The sequence below is a fragment of the Poecilia mexicana genome, unplaced genomic scaffold (genome assembly GCF_051168715.1).
Source record: "Poecilia mexicana isolate PSO_F unplaced genomic scaffold, ASM5116871v1 scaffold_19, whole genome shotgun sequence".
In the NCBI taxonomy this organism is placed as follows: Eukaryota; Metazoa; Chordata; class Actinopteri; order Cyprinodontiformes; family Poeciliidae; genus Poecilia; species Poecilia mexicana.
In genome coordinates, this window is record NW_028263388.1 from 2,213,745 (window position 1) to 2,228,157 (window position 14,413).

At 40.6% G+C, this 14,413-nt stretch overlaps 1 long non-coding RNA gene across 1 annotated transcript; it reads left to right on the forward strand.

The window, feature by feature from the left end:
* LOC148153557 (uncharacterized) lies at positions 1-13,684 on the forward strand. The gene is made up of 2 exons (XR_015766380.1): positions 1-193; positions 13,135-13,684. It is a non-coding gene; the product is annotated as an uncharacterized LOC148153557 (long non-coding RNA).
* The last annotated feature ends 729 nt before the right edge of the window (positions 13,685-14,413 follow it).

Consider the following 14,413-nt stretch of genomic DNA (forward strand, 5'->3'; position numbering starts at 1 on the left):
TTCTCCTCTCCGTCGTGCAGCGTGTTTGTGTGCGACAGAAGCCCAGTGGGAAGCGGAGGCCTGGCGCAGATAAACAGTGAGGGAGAAAATGGCGGACACAGCTGGAACTGGCTCTGGAGCTTTCCTAACATCTAATAGATCACTTCGCGTCCCCTTGAAGTGTCTCCTCTGGGATGCAACAACTTTTAAAGAGGTTTGTGTTCATTTCACATGAAACATCTCAAGTGTAATAGCCCCAACTTTCTCACAGTGCAGAAATACAAATTCACCAAGTTTGGCATCTTAGTACACTTGAAATAAGACTAAAATAACTTAAAAATAACTTTTTAGCAACTGGTTTTTGCTATAAAACTAATATTTTTTCATCATTAATGAAATATTGACTTAAAACAAGTTTCTGTATCTTAATGAAAAGCTACAGCTAGTTTTGTATTATTTCAAATACTAGAAACTTGACTAAAATACAGTACTTAGTCATATTTTTGTGTTTTTCCATTGTTCAAGGCCTTATAAAGGATGCACTGAAAAACACAAAATCTTACTAAGTAGACGTTTCCAGTGCAAATATCTCAGTGCAAGAAAAGTTTAAGTTAATAATTTGCAAATACTGATTAAAAAAAGGATTAGACAAAAATAGTTGGTAATATTTTCTTTGTTTTTTCAGTGATTCTACCACAAAATTACTTATAGATGTAAGAATACTAAAGAAAGATACAGTAAATGTCCCCACAAATTTAGATTAGAGATTAAAAATAAAAAATAAACACATAAAATCTTACCAAATATTTTTGGTTGGGTTATAATGCTAATATTTTAGTACACTTAAAATAAGACAAACTTTTCAGCAAGTTTGTTATTTATTAAGTAAATAATTCCTTAATATTGATTTGAAAAAGGGCTAGTTCCATTAGCAAAGTATTCCACTAACAACTATATATTTTTTCTAAGTGAGATGAGCTAGTAATTTGTAAAATTACTAGCTCAACATATAGGAGCTTAAATCAAGCTCCTATATGTTGCTGAAATTTTATTTCTAAGTTAGTTTAGCCAAGTGATATTTGAACTATAATCTAAATTGGTTAGATTTTGTGTTTTTGCAGTGTATGTATCAGTTTCATCTCTGACTCTTTGTTACACATTTCCATTTAAAAAGACTCATCATGTGTGTGTTTTAATATCAATAGCCTTTATGTGGTCAGCAGCACCAAATATAACCTAATTATGGCAGCTGGGGTCAAAGGTCACAGCTGGGTGCCTTTAGGACTTGGAGGCTGTGCTGAAAATGGAGCTGCTGTGCTGGAATGCAGGAACTTCCTGTGTTTTGGCTTCTTTTGTCACTTTGATATATTTATTCAAAATATGTTTTAACAAAAGAAAAATGATTTAAAAAACCTTCTTAATCAAGTTTTTCTCAAATATATTCATTTAATTATAGTTTTTGCAGACATTTTGTGCAAATGCTTATTTTGAAGTGCGTTCAGTAAAAATCATGGTCAGTTTCCTTCATAGTGAACAGTTTTCATCTCTTTTAAACAGAGTTTATCTCATTTTTTCCATAGAAAATGTCTTCTGGCTGTGATTGGTTGTGGGTTTTCTTTAGTGTATACCATAGAAAACAACTGGATCATTTTTTCCCGTCTCAAACAGCTGGCGTAAATAAACACCGTCATTGTACAGCAATGATATTTTGTTCCTGCAAACCCCAGAAAGATGCCAGAATCCCACAGCACCTCATTTCCATGAGGTAGAACCTAACCTCATGGAAATTTCCCCAAACATCTCCAGGTAATCAGTTAGAGTGGGAAACATGGAAAAAACGGGGATTTCACTGCTTACATGAACAGGAAAGGCTTTTTAAGGTAAAAACGGGTCGACTCAGCTCTCTGCGCTGTTTGGTGTTTTTATATTACAGTTGGGCCGAAAGCAGCACGGCGTGATTTATATTGACCCGTTGGAGTGTGACATCACAAGATCCCGCCCCACAACTTCCTGCTGGAGGGCAAAAGGCTGCTTGCTAAAAATGACTAGCATTGGTTTGAGCTGTTATCAACATAACGCACTAAATCTTAAATGTACGCCTGAAAAAGAAAATGGACGCAGTGCTTGGTTACATTACAACAACTCGATGACAAGGTCAGGCAATGGTGCTAATTAAGAAAAAAGTGAGGGAGGGGGAGAAGCAGGTCAGTTGTGCTAGCTTGACTATGATGTGTGTAACATGTAGAAGGGCTGCAGAATTTGTGTTTCGGTTTACTTATAAAAAAAGGCAAACTAAACATCAACTCTGACAGATCATCAGTACAGCAGGTGTTTAAATTAGCTAATCAACCACCGCTGTGTTTGCTCAGCTAATAGCAGCGGCAGCTAATCTACAACAACAATCACTTATTAATAATCACAAAATAAACATCGAGCCTGAAAACATAAAACTGTAACGGACTGAATGTTTTGTTCTTTGTGTGGGAAATGTTTGAGCTTTTTGGTGTTGAATCCTGATAAATTAGTTGCTATGGCAACGAGTCTGCGTTAGCATAGCCGACACAGAGAGCACCCGTAGTTTTCAGCTGTTTTTAAATGGTTTTTCTACGTTATTTTTCCCTTTGCTGTGGTTCACTGCACTGAATCCATACCAGCTTCAGCTCCAGGTTTCATTTAGTTAATTAAATTGTTTTACCGCGTCAGCACAGCTACAAACGGCCACCCTGCAAAAGAATTGTGTTTTTGCTCTCCAGCAATTTCCGGATGTGAATAATAACATGCAGGTCGACAGCAACGCAAACGCAGCGATGGGCGACGTTCTGCTCAGGCCGTGGTCTTCTGGTCTTCTGGTCCTCTGGTCCTCTGGTCCTCTGGTCCTCTGGTCCTCTGGTCTTCTGGTCTTCTGGTCCTCTGGTCCTCTGGTCTTCTGGTCCTCTGGTCTTTTGGTCTTCTGGTCCTCTGGTCCTCTGGTCTTCTGGTCTTCTGGTCCTCTGGTCTTCTGGTCCTCTGGTCTTCTGGTCCTCTGGTCTTCTGGTCTTCTGGTCTTCTGGTCCTCTGGTCTTCTGGTCTTCTGGTCTTCTGGTCTTCTGGTCCTCTGGTCTTCTGGTCCTCTGGTCCTCTGGTCTTCTGGTCTTCTGGTCCTCTGGTCCTCTGGTCTTCTGGTCCTCTGGTCCTCTGGTCTTCTGGTCTTCTGGTCTTTTGGTCCTCTGGTCTTCTGGTCCTCTGGTCCTCTGGTCCTCTGGTCTTCTGGTCCTCTGGTCCTCTGGTCCTCTGGTCCTCTGGTCCTCTGGTCTTCTGGTCCTCTGGTCTTCTGGTCCTCTGGTCTTCTGGTCCTCTGGTCTTCTGGTCTTCTGGTCCTCTGGTCCTCTGGTCTTCTGGTCTTCTGGTCTTTTGGTCCTCTGGTCTTCTGGTCCTCTGGTCCTCTGGTCCTCTGGTCTTCTGGTCCTCTGGTCCTCTGGTCCTCTGGTCCTCTGGTCCTCTGGTCTTCTGGTCTTCTGGTCCTCTGGTCTTCTGGTCTTCTGGTCCTCTGGTCTTCTGGTCCTCTGGTCTTCTGGTCCTCTGGTCTTCTGGTCCTCTGGTCTTCTGGTCTTTTAATCTAAAAGCTGCAGGACTGTAGAACTGGGTTGATGTACAAAGTTAATAAAGCCTTAAAAAACCTGCAACTGTTCCACAAATGCAAATCGACGCCACAGTTCATATTCTATAAAACATTTTCTTCTACTTGTCGGTGGACAGTTATTGTATCGTTTATCGTTTATTGGGTTAAATTTCTTGTGATAAGATTTTTGACGATAAATTCCCTGATAAAACTCTGAGTCCTTGTTTTCCTCCTGTACTTCCTGTTCATTATCAAACATCCTTTGTCTCAAGCATAAAAACCTGATTTCTTTTTTTCCTTTTAGCTCCGTCCATCTTTTGTCAAAGTTAATTTGATGTCAATAATGAAACCAGAGAGCTGTGGTAATTCAAACAGGCAGGAAGAAGAAAATCACCGACCGCCTTTAAACATCACTGAGCTTTGAAGAGTTCAGCTCCAAAGCAAACAACCCAAACTCTTTTCAAGTGGTTCCTGCTGCGGTCTAGTCAAAGGGTTTGATTTTTGACGGCCAGTGTTTGATTACATGAGCAGTCGCTGCAGAACGTGCAGGAAGTTTCAGCGGCTCATGAGGCCTGGAGTAAATTTAGACCAAAAAGAAACAAGAACCATGATTGTAACCAGACTGAACACATCCACTCTAATCTTTATTTATCTGCTTTATGAGCTCAGAATCTGAACTTATGCTCCATTTTTATCCAGATGATGGAGAAGTTATTAAGCCAGGAGTAACTAGTTTTACCCTTGGTTGGGTCTGAGGTTGGTGCTGTTTGGCCCGGCTGGGGGTCAGACCCGGTTCACCGCGGTCTCGGCCTCCCTGCCCCCCACGTCTCGTCTAATTGGCTGAATCAGTTTGGAGGGAAACTTGACAAGAAGCAGGATCCCTCCAAAAATCACAATAGGTGCAGCGTTTTACATATTGTCTGCAGACAGATGTTGTGGCTCCCGCCTGCATCTCATACGTTTCTCTGGACACAAAGGAGGAAACACAAAGACGGCTGCATAATTTAAACCGCCAAGAAGTTTTTCACATATTTCAACTGGAGAAATATGTGATTTCACATTTTAACCCACAAAATAATCCGTATCAGTTGGTAAAACCAAGACTGCAATAAAGGGAAGTTTGTTTCCTTCTGTTTAAAACTTTATGTGCTTGTTGGAAGGATTTCAGAAATGTTTTATTTATTTCATATGTAGAGCTTCTGATGCGCTCGCAGCGTGTTGGACCCGCTTCGCTCGGTCCAACATTAGCATCTCAATGCTAAAAGCGAAGCAGCTAACGCTAATGTTAGCGTTAGCTGCTACGTGTTTCTAAAGAAGCTCCATAAGCGATCAGCTCTCCTGATCGTTTAATAACCTAAATAAGAGACTAAAAACAGCAAATATGTTATTGAGCTAATATGTTTGGTGGGCAGAACCCAAAATGAAAAAAAATGATTCAAGTCAAAATAAAGTGTTTGGTAAAAAGTCTAAACAAGAGCAGAGTAACTGATCACATTATCAATCATTTAATATTTAAAATTCATTAGACCAAATTATAAAGATAAGTGGAAATTTGAGTATTTTAATGACAAAAACGTCAATAATTCATAAGTTACATAAAAGAACAAAATCAGGCAAAATAAGTTTTTCTTCCAGACCAGTTTAATTTAATATAAAACTGATGAAACTTTAACTGAAACTGCAGGTTTGTTTCTGTCTGGTGAATATTTGGTCAAAACATGTTTGGTTTTCATTCGGTGGGGAGAAAATCCAGAAGTTTTACTCAAGTAAGAGAAGAAATGTTTCATAATGACTCAGGTAAAAACTACAGGTACATTTTACAAATAATTACTCCAGTAAATGTCACCAACTTCTACCCAACTCTGGTCTATTCAATAATTTAGAAGTAAAAATGTTTCTTGAACTGAAAATGTTGCTGCAATAGTTTTTGATTAAAATGTGATTAATTACTGACCATGTTGTTAAACCACATTAAACGTTTAATCGAGTCCCACCGTTAATTTCTTGTTAAAAACTTCAGAATTACATCAGAATTACATCAGAATTACATCTTCTTTTCTTTTTCTTTTGCTAAATAACTTAAGAGCCCCCCTCCCCCCCTCCCCGGTTCCTTGTAACTCCTTCTTCTTCTCTGAATAGATTTCGGTCAGCCTATAGGTCATCCTAGGCTGAGCAGGGAATAATTGGGCTGCCTACACACACACACACACACACACACACACACACACACACACACACACACACACGCGCACAGACTTTAAAATTTAAACCCCCACTCCCCAGACAATAGCCACATGCAGCTCTCTGACCCGCCGCGCTCTGCAGGCACAAAACCTCCCTGTTTATCCTGAGTCCTTCTTCCCTCCTTCATGCTGCATCAGCAGAATAATCGGAGTGATGAGATTAGATTATACGTGTCGTGTTTCACATTAAATCATGGAAATGATGCTGAGTTTTATGGATGCTAACTCTAAGCTGCGCCTGCAGGGATCATCAGTTATGACCAGTGATGGTTGGAGGTTTAAATTTCAAAGGGTTAAAGTTAAAGTTCCTGCTTCAAAGTGTGAGGTTTGTAACTGAATATGTAGCTGAGTTCTGGATTTATTTAAACTGAAGGAATTATAATCTGAGTTTCATGCTTAGAAACATAATCTGAGGTTGAGTTCAAAGGTTGTAAGCAGCTAACATCTTAACTGCAGTAGAAAACTGATAAATTATGAATTCAGATTAAGTTTCACATCCTTCAGTCGGAGAAATAAATCCTTCGAGTGTTAGTTTGTTAGTGTTGCACATTTTAACCTCCAAACCTCTGAAAATAATTCTTATGATTTGGTGAAAACAAGATACTTTTAAAAAATGAAAGTTTGTTTTTTCTATTTTAAACTTTGTGGATTCTTATCTTTCATTGCATAAATATGAGGATCTGTTCGTAAAGTTACAGTCTAAAGCAGATTTGGGTTATTTAGCCTGTGTTTATTATTTAATGTCATATTTTCACCACGTTGTTCATTCATTTATTACTGTCACAGTTTCAAACTAAATATTTAACTCTCAGCTAGAGATGTAGCTTAAAGCTAAATATTTAGTTTTCATAATAATTTCTTAAAATTCAAATTAAATGTTTAATTAGGACACTAAACATTTAGCTCGCTAGCTAAATGTTTATCCCCAAATTAAACATATGTTTTCACACCTGATGGTCCGGTAGATTCACAGCTGCTGGTTCTCTAGTCAAACCAGCCTGTTCCCCTCCTGGCCTGTGGGGGCGCTGCACCAAGAACCACTGAAGGAAACGGCACAAAAACCTCTGAAGACACTGAGAGCAACTTCCTTCTTCACCAGATGGAAACAAGATGGAGGCGTCAGATTTTAGTGTTGGAGGATTTCTCTTTAGGCTAAAGACCAGGAGCCATTTCTGCTGCTAGCATGTCTGTTTTGGTTGTATTTACCCAGAATGCCCTGCACTTTGGTTCACTTCCTGCTTTTGGTCTCCGTCCGCTTGGTGTTTGCAATTAAACCTCCACAAATGAGCTGGACTTTCTGGACAAGTGGACCGGATTGGGATTAAAGCGGACTAAACAGGACTGGTGTGAATACAGCCTGAGACCAAACTAATCTGGATTTAAAGGAAGATGCCAACATCTTCCGCAGATAAGATCATCCATCTATGACTTTTTGTATATTCCTAATTTCAAGGGAGCAGTGCTGGATTAAGAGATAAAATCCCAGCAGTTTGACAATGATGAGATGAGATTTAGGGATTAATGCTCCAGCGGTAAGCAGAGCCGGTTCTGCTCTCCGTCCCCCAGATGACCATTGAAGCCACTGAGTCTCGGTGGGACTATAACTGTGCAGTTCAGGCTTTTATCTGCCATCTCTCAGCGGCTCCTTTCACATTCCTCACTGACCCGCAGCTCATCCCTAACTTCCCTTTTGATCAGATTATTTTAAAGCAGCGGCGTCCCGCTGCCCGGCCTTTTGCTCTCACCACCTGCACTCCAGCGGCCTTCACCTCTTCATTGAACCGCCGATTTGGAAACTGTAGCCTTGCATCTGTTGCAGCCGAGGGACCCGGCAGAAGTCTGAGCTGCGGCCTTGGTCGTCCGAGCCGCTCCGGTTTCCTCTTCATTCAGCCGGACTTCAGCCGTATCACATCTCCGCTCCCTCAGGGCGGATCGCTGCTTTGCTGGACGGCTCAAGGTAACAGGTGTATGTAACGTTTACAGCAGGTGGGATGACCGCCGGAGGAACAGCAGACCTCTTTATTTCAGGCTCTACTTTTATGTTTAAGTCACGAAACTGACATGAAAACTTTTTGGAGTAAATCTGTAAACAGAAAACATGATGGGGTCTCTGGAGATGGAAAAAAGAGGAGAAAATTTTCCCCAAAATTTTTCATCTTGGGGAAAAGTATTTTAAAAAGTTGAAAATTTCCTAGAAAATTTTCAGAAAATTTTAGATTAATCTCAGAAATTTTTCTAGAAAAGAATTTTGAGTTTCAAAAGTTGAAAATTTTCAAAATTAAAGTTATAATTTTGAGAAAAATGTCAGAATTTGGAGTGAAGTCAGACTGCAGAGCAGAGTTTCCATTAAAAATGTGTGCAAAATTCAGAGAATAATTTTTATTGAAAAAAATAAATTCTCTAAAAAAATAAAATCTGTATTTTGAAAGTCTAAAAAGTGTTTTCCTCGTTGTTTAGTCCAGAAGTAACAGGATCATGTGGCTCAGTGCGATAAACTGTTTCTGTTGCAGTTTGTGAATAAAAATAGCTTTAAAAAAAAACCCGTCCTGGTTCTTTGGAACTTGCTGTTTCCATTAGGTGAATTATTTTTGTTATTCTGATTTGTGCAGCTTGTGATCTGGAAGCTGAAAGAGGAAAAATCAGAAATAAAACGGTTTGCTCTTTCTGCAGAAAACAGAAAAGGGAATCTTGAAGTCGTAAGGACCGACGGCCTGCATCGCTGCACATCCACAGAAATTAAAATTCAGATTCGGCTCCAAGTCAAGGATTTGTGCCAATCTGCACATGTATGCAGGCTAATCAGAGCCTCTTCACGGGTCACTCAGGGTCAGACGCTTGTGATGGAAATTTGGACGGCAGGCGTAGGAAAACAAAGCCAGAGACACTCGGCATTCTTCACGCATGAGACAACAAACTGAGCAGAAAAACTCAAATAAGACCAGAGCCGCGTTTCACTGACATGATAAACACTTGTTTTTAGTTTCTCTGTTTAGCGCAGAGAAACCTTTTATTTTCGGTCTTTGTGACGGAACCGTTGGACGTTTGATGTTTCAGGAGATCCTCAGAGGAAACGCATCACTTCCTTTCAAATGAGCTTTTATTTTCCAAACTGCTCAGGCTCTTAAAAACGTGACGGCATTTCTCTGCAGACGGAGCGGGAAATCTTAAAACGATAAGATTTAATGATAGTTGGATGGAGCTGTGCTGAAAGGCTGACCTTTGACCCCCAGCTTCACCTCCCCCATCCTGGTCGCTGGTCATTTGTCAAACTGATCTGATTAACGTCCAGTTTGGGAATCTGACGACGACACACTTCAGGATCCGGACAAACCGCCTTTCAGCGTCGCTGCAGGAAAACAAACGGATGGATTGTTCTGGAGAGAAACGGAGAGATGGAGAGACAAACAGACGAAAAGAGAGAGAGGGGAGATGGAGAGACAAAAAGACGGAAAGATAGAGAGGGGAGATGGAGAGACAGACAAAAAGAGAGAGAGGGGAGATCGAGAGACAAAAAGATGGAAAGAGAGAGGGGGGAGATGGAGAGACAAACAGACGGAAAGAGAGAGAGGGGAGATGGAGAGACAAACAGACGGAAAGATAGAGAGGGGGAGATGGGGAGACAAAAAGAGTGAAAAGGGGAGATGGAGAGACAGACAAAAAGAGAGAGAGGGGAGATCGAGAGACAAAAAGATGGAAAGAGAGAGGGGGGAGATGGAGAGACAAACAGACGGAAAGAGAGAGAGGGGAGATGGAGAGACAAACAGACGGAAAGATAGAGAGGGGGAGATGAAGAGACAAAAAGAGAGAAAAGGGGAGATGGAGAGACAAACAGACGAAAAGAGAGAGAGGGGAGATGGAGAGACAAACAGACGGAAAGATAGAGAGGGGGAGATGGGGAGACAAAAAGAGTGAAAAGGGGAGATGAAGAGACAAAAAGAGAGAAAAGGGGAGATGGAGAGACAAACAGACGAAAAGAGAGAGAGGGGAGATGGAGAGACAAACAGACGAAAAGAGAGAGAGGGGAGATGGAGAGACAAACAGACGGAAAGATAGAGAGGGGAGATGGAGAGACAAAAAGACGGAAAGATAGAGAGGGGGAGATGGAGAGACAAACAGACGGAAAGATAGAGAGGGGGAGATGGGGAGACAAAAAGAGTGAAAAGGGGAGATGGAGAGACAAACAGACGAAAAGAGAGAGAGGGGAGATGGAGAGACAAACAGACGGAAAGATAGAGAGGGGAGATGGAGAGACAAACAGACGGAAAGATAGAGAGGGGAGATGGAGAGACAAAAAGACGGAAAGATAGAGAGGGGGAGATGGAGGGATGAAGAGATGAAAATACAGAGATGGAGAGACAGAGACACAGAAATGAGCAAACAATGAAAACATCAGGTAGCTTTGGATTCAGCTGCTGCGTGAGCTTTCTTGACAGCAGATTATTCAAAATTTGGTATGGATGGTCTTCCATTTAAGATCATTTACACACTTTATCAAACGACGTTAAATTCAAACTGTAAATACAAGAACTGACTAAAACGGGATGGATGGATGGATGGATGTCAAAGTCAAGCTAGCATAACTGAGCTACTTTCCTCTCCTGTTTCTTTTTAAGTTTTAAAACGTTTTTAGAAGCATCTCTTTTTATTTTATACATCACAGTTTAAGGATTAGTGCGTTATGTTGCCAAATTGACAGCTAAAACCAATGATAGCCATCATTAGCTAGCAGCACGAGACGACACATTGCAGTGTGTCTACGAAGGTATATGGAGCTACATTGGGACAATAAAGTCTGCTTTAAAAAAAACGAATCAGAAAAGTAGTTAATGGCTCAAATTTAGCTCCGTACAGGTCAGCACACCGGCAGATTATGGTCTATTAAGTTTTTTTCCCCATGTTACAAAGAAAGTCACAGATTTTTATCTTCAGAAACCAACTGAACATCAAACTTAAGTAAAACTGAAACTTTCCTTAATCTGATTAAGAATAGCTTTAATATTTTCTCAGTGTTTCCATAGCAACCCGTTTCACTTTGGTGACGTGAGGACGCATCCAGGTAATGTGACAGGTTAGAGTCCAGGAACATAAACAGTAATCACACACACACACACGCGCACGCACACACACACACACACACACGCACACACACACACACACACACACACACACACACACACACACACACACACACACCGTGCACAGGCCCGCCCTGCAGCTCATTATGTCTGCGTTTCCTCCTCTGAATTGAGTTGTGGAGGTTTTGGGGGATGGAGCAGGGCGGAGTCTGGTGACCCTGAAGAGCGCGACCTCAGGCGACGTTTGAAGAGTTAAAGACGGGGGACGGGGTATGGGGGTCGCTCAGAGCGGCAGGGGGCGGGGGCGGCAACACACAGGGAGGGAAAGTAACTTCTTGATGCCGCTTCAATTCCTCCCCTCTCCTCTGGAGATCTCTTTTGATTTTAGCAAAAAAATAAAACTTTAGACAGTTTCTCTTCAGTTTTTCTCACAATTTTGACTTTGATCTCAGAATTTGTACTTTTTTCCTCAAAATTCTGTCAATTTTTCTAAGAATTCAAACTTTTTCCTAAAACTGACCAGATTCCTGAAATAAAGATTAAATATTTTTATTTCATTTTCATTATTTTATTATTAATGAATGATGAGACGGACCCTGATGTAGCCGCCTGCTGTGTGTTTTCTGAGCATTAAAATCACTTTGGGGTGGGCTGAGCTCCCGTTTCACCTGCTGAGCTCCTGAGTTTTGGTTTCCCTCCAGAACCTCTGGTCCGCAGTGAAACGCCGGCCGGCCTGAGCAGCTGCCTCGCTCCGTTTCAGTCCAGCCGGGCGGCGGGGGGCGCCGCTCAGCTGTTTACCCCCCAGGGTGTGAAATATCTCTGGATCAACACAGCATGCTCCAAAACAAACTCCTGCATATCAGTTTACTGTAGACTTTGTTTGTTTGTAGATTCAGTGACAAGAAAAATGTCTTCAATGGTTCTTTGTTTTTGGTAAATATTATCGATTTAATGAATATTAAATGCATTTATTAAAAATTGGTAGGATTTTGTTTGGTTGATGCAAACTAAGAAAAAAAACTTGTTTTGTTAAATATGTAAGAAACAAAATGTACGGAGTCTGGTTTGTGCCCAAAAATAAAATTAATCAATTAAGGATATAACTGATTAGGGTCACTGGAAAATAGAAATTCTGACTTTATTCTCAGAATCACCACTTTATTTTCAGAACTTTGATCTGCATCTTAGATTAGGACTTTTTCTCAATTCTGATATTTTTTCTCAAAATTCTCAGAATAAAGTCGGAATTTATTTTTGTTGGCGCTGATCTTCTTCCGTATGAAAAGACACATTAAGAGAAATATATGTACATGTATTCATAGATTTATTTCTACATTGTTCCCATGTGATTGATGAATCTGACTTCTTGAGAAAATGAGGCAGTTATTCAGATTTTTGCCGTTTCTAATGCAATAATTTAAAATTAAAAACGTTGATGGAAACGTGGCTAAAGTCAGGAAGAAGTTCTTCCCCAAATATTCAGGGCAATCCTGGAACAACTGCTGTTTGAAATTGGGCAAGAGGTTACAATTGAATTGTTGAGATCAATTCATGTATTAGAATGTCCTAGTCAAAGTCCAGGCTGAATCCAACTGAGAACCAGTGGGAGAGCATGCCTAGGTGGGCCCCATATGGGGGAAAGGAGGGCTGACATATAGGTCCCACATGGGTTTGCCCATGTAGTTCCCATGTAGGGCCCACATAGGCTGTGGTCCTACATGGGCAAACCCATGTGGGGCCAACGTGGAACCCGTGGACAAACCCATATGGGACCCATATGTCAGCCCTCCTTTCCCCCATATAGGGCCCACCCAGGCATGCTGGCAGGGAGAACTAGAAAAATGTCTCTTGATATTACGTTAAAAAATTCTGTTCTGATTACAAATTCATGCCACACTTTTCAGAACATTTTGTTCATTTCTACGTGCTGCTTTGTGTTGGTTTATTACCTCATGTATTGCAGTTTGGTTATGATTTGACGGTTTGTGAAAACGTTTGATCACTAATAGTTTTTTCCAAAGCACTGTATATTTGATTATTCCCATTCAGAACCACTTGAACAAACTGCAACAAGTCTTTTAAACATTCCCTCTTTTCAAAATGAGCAAACAGTCCAGATAAAGGCCCGTCATTGTGGAGGCTCAGAGCTTTTGTGTTTCCCTTTTGAAGCTGAGCTTTCCCTCAGCGCTCAGGAAAACGTGTTCACCCCGTTTTCTTTTTCTTTTTTTCTCTGCTGAAGCATTTCTGGCACTTGGCAGCGTGAAGCTCTGCCAAATGGAAGAAAAAAACCCCGACAACACAGACGGAGAGAAAGAAAGAGCACCCTCAATCAGGAAGTGGCAGCTTTTTAGCTGCGCCAAAGGAATCAGGCAACTTCCTGGTCAGGTTGCCATGGTTACTGGAAACTCGGCCAGCTGCCGCAGCCGTTAGCCGTTAGCTGTTAGCGGCGACGGTTAAGACGGAAGAGTTAAAGACAGACTGACTTTTAAATGTAAGCAAAACGTCATTACTGTGTTTAATGTATGTTTCTGTTATGCTTAGAGTTTTTTTTTTTTACAACGGCGTATTGAGTTGTTTCTACTAGAAAATTTCGGAGATTAATGTCAAAATTTTGTCGTGTTCCCTTGATTGTAACATTTTCCTACAGAAATCGAAATGAAAATATGGGGATTTGTATGATATTTATATTTTGGTGTTTCTCCGTGACTCTGGTAAGTAAACTTGAACACATGTTCAAAATGATGCTTGCGTCTGATACAGTAAAAAATAAAATCTATAATTAAGTGTAAGGAGTTTTCATTCACAAAGAGGAAGTGACGTCATTGTGCTTCCTGGTTGCTCCAGTGGCAAATCTTCCCGTGTATTTTTGCAATATTCTTATCAACTGACTTGAACTGTTTTTTTTTTCTTCTTTTTTATTTAAAACTACTTTAAACTTAACAAAATTTCTTTGAAATCTGGGGAAAAAACAAAATCAGATCCAAATTCTTATTTATTTATTTTTGGTTACAAAAAGATAATCAAAAAGTAATTTGAACAAAACGTCGCTCCGTGTGCTTCCCTGTCCCTGAGTGAATAAAAGCACTCCCGCAGCATTACTCTGCCACCACCGTCCTGGTGAGTTATTTTTTTTCCAACACGTTTCAGTTAAATCTCCTTTTATTTTTTTTTTGTGGCTCATTTTGTCTGAATAACAGGATAATAACAGAATAACAGGAGCTTCCTCATAACTATGCAGACCTTGTTAAAGGGTGTTGACCTTCCCTCAGTACCTACCTCGATTAAATCCATTAAACACTCAAATTTATCCAAGTTAGAAAATATGACTAAAATGATGATACATGGTCAAAAAAGTCTCTTACCTATTAATTGTACAGACATAGAAAAACTGTAAAACCAAGTCGAGTGAAAAAGAGGTTTTTGTTTGCTGCAATGAAACTGAGACTGGGCTCCACTGATTTTATTTTGGGACACCAAAATAAAAGAGGCTGGATTTAAATGAGCCCCTTTCAGCTCTC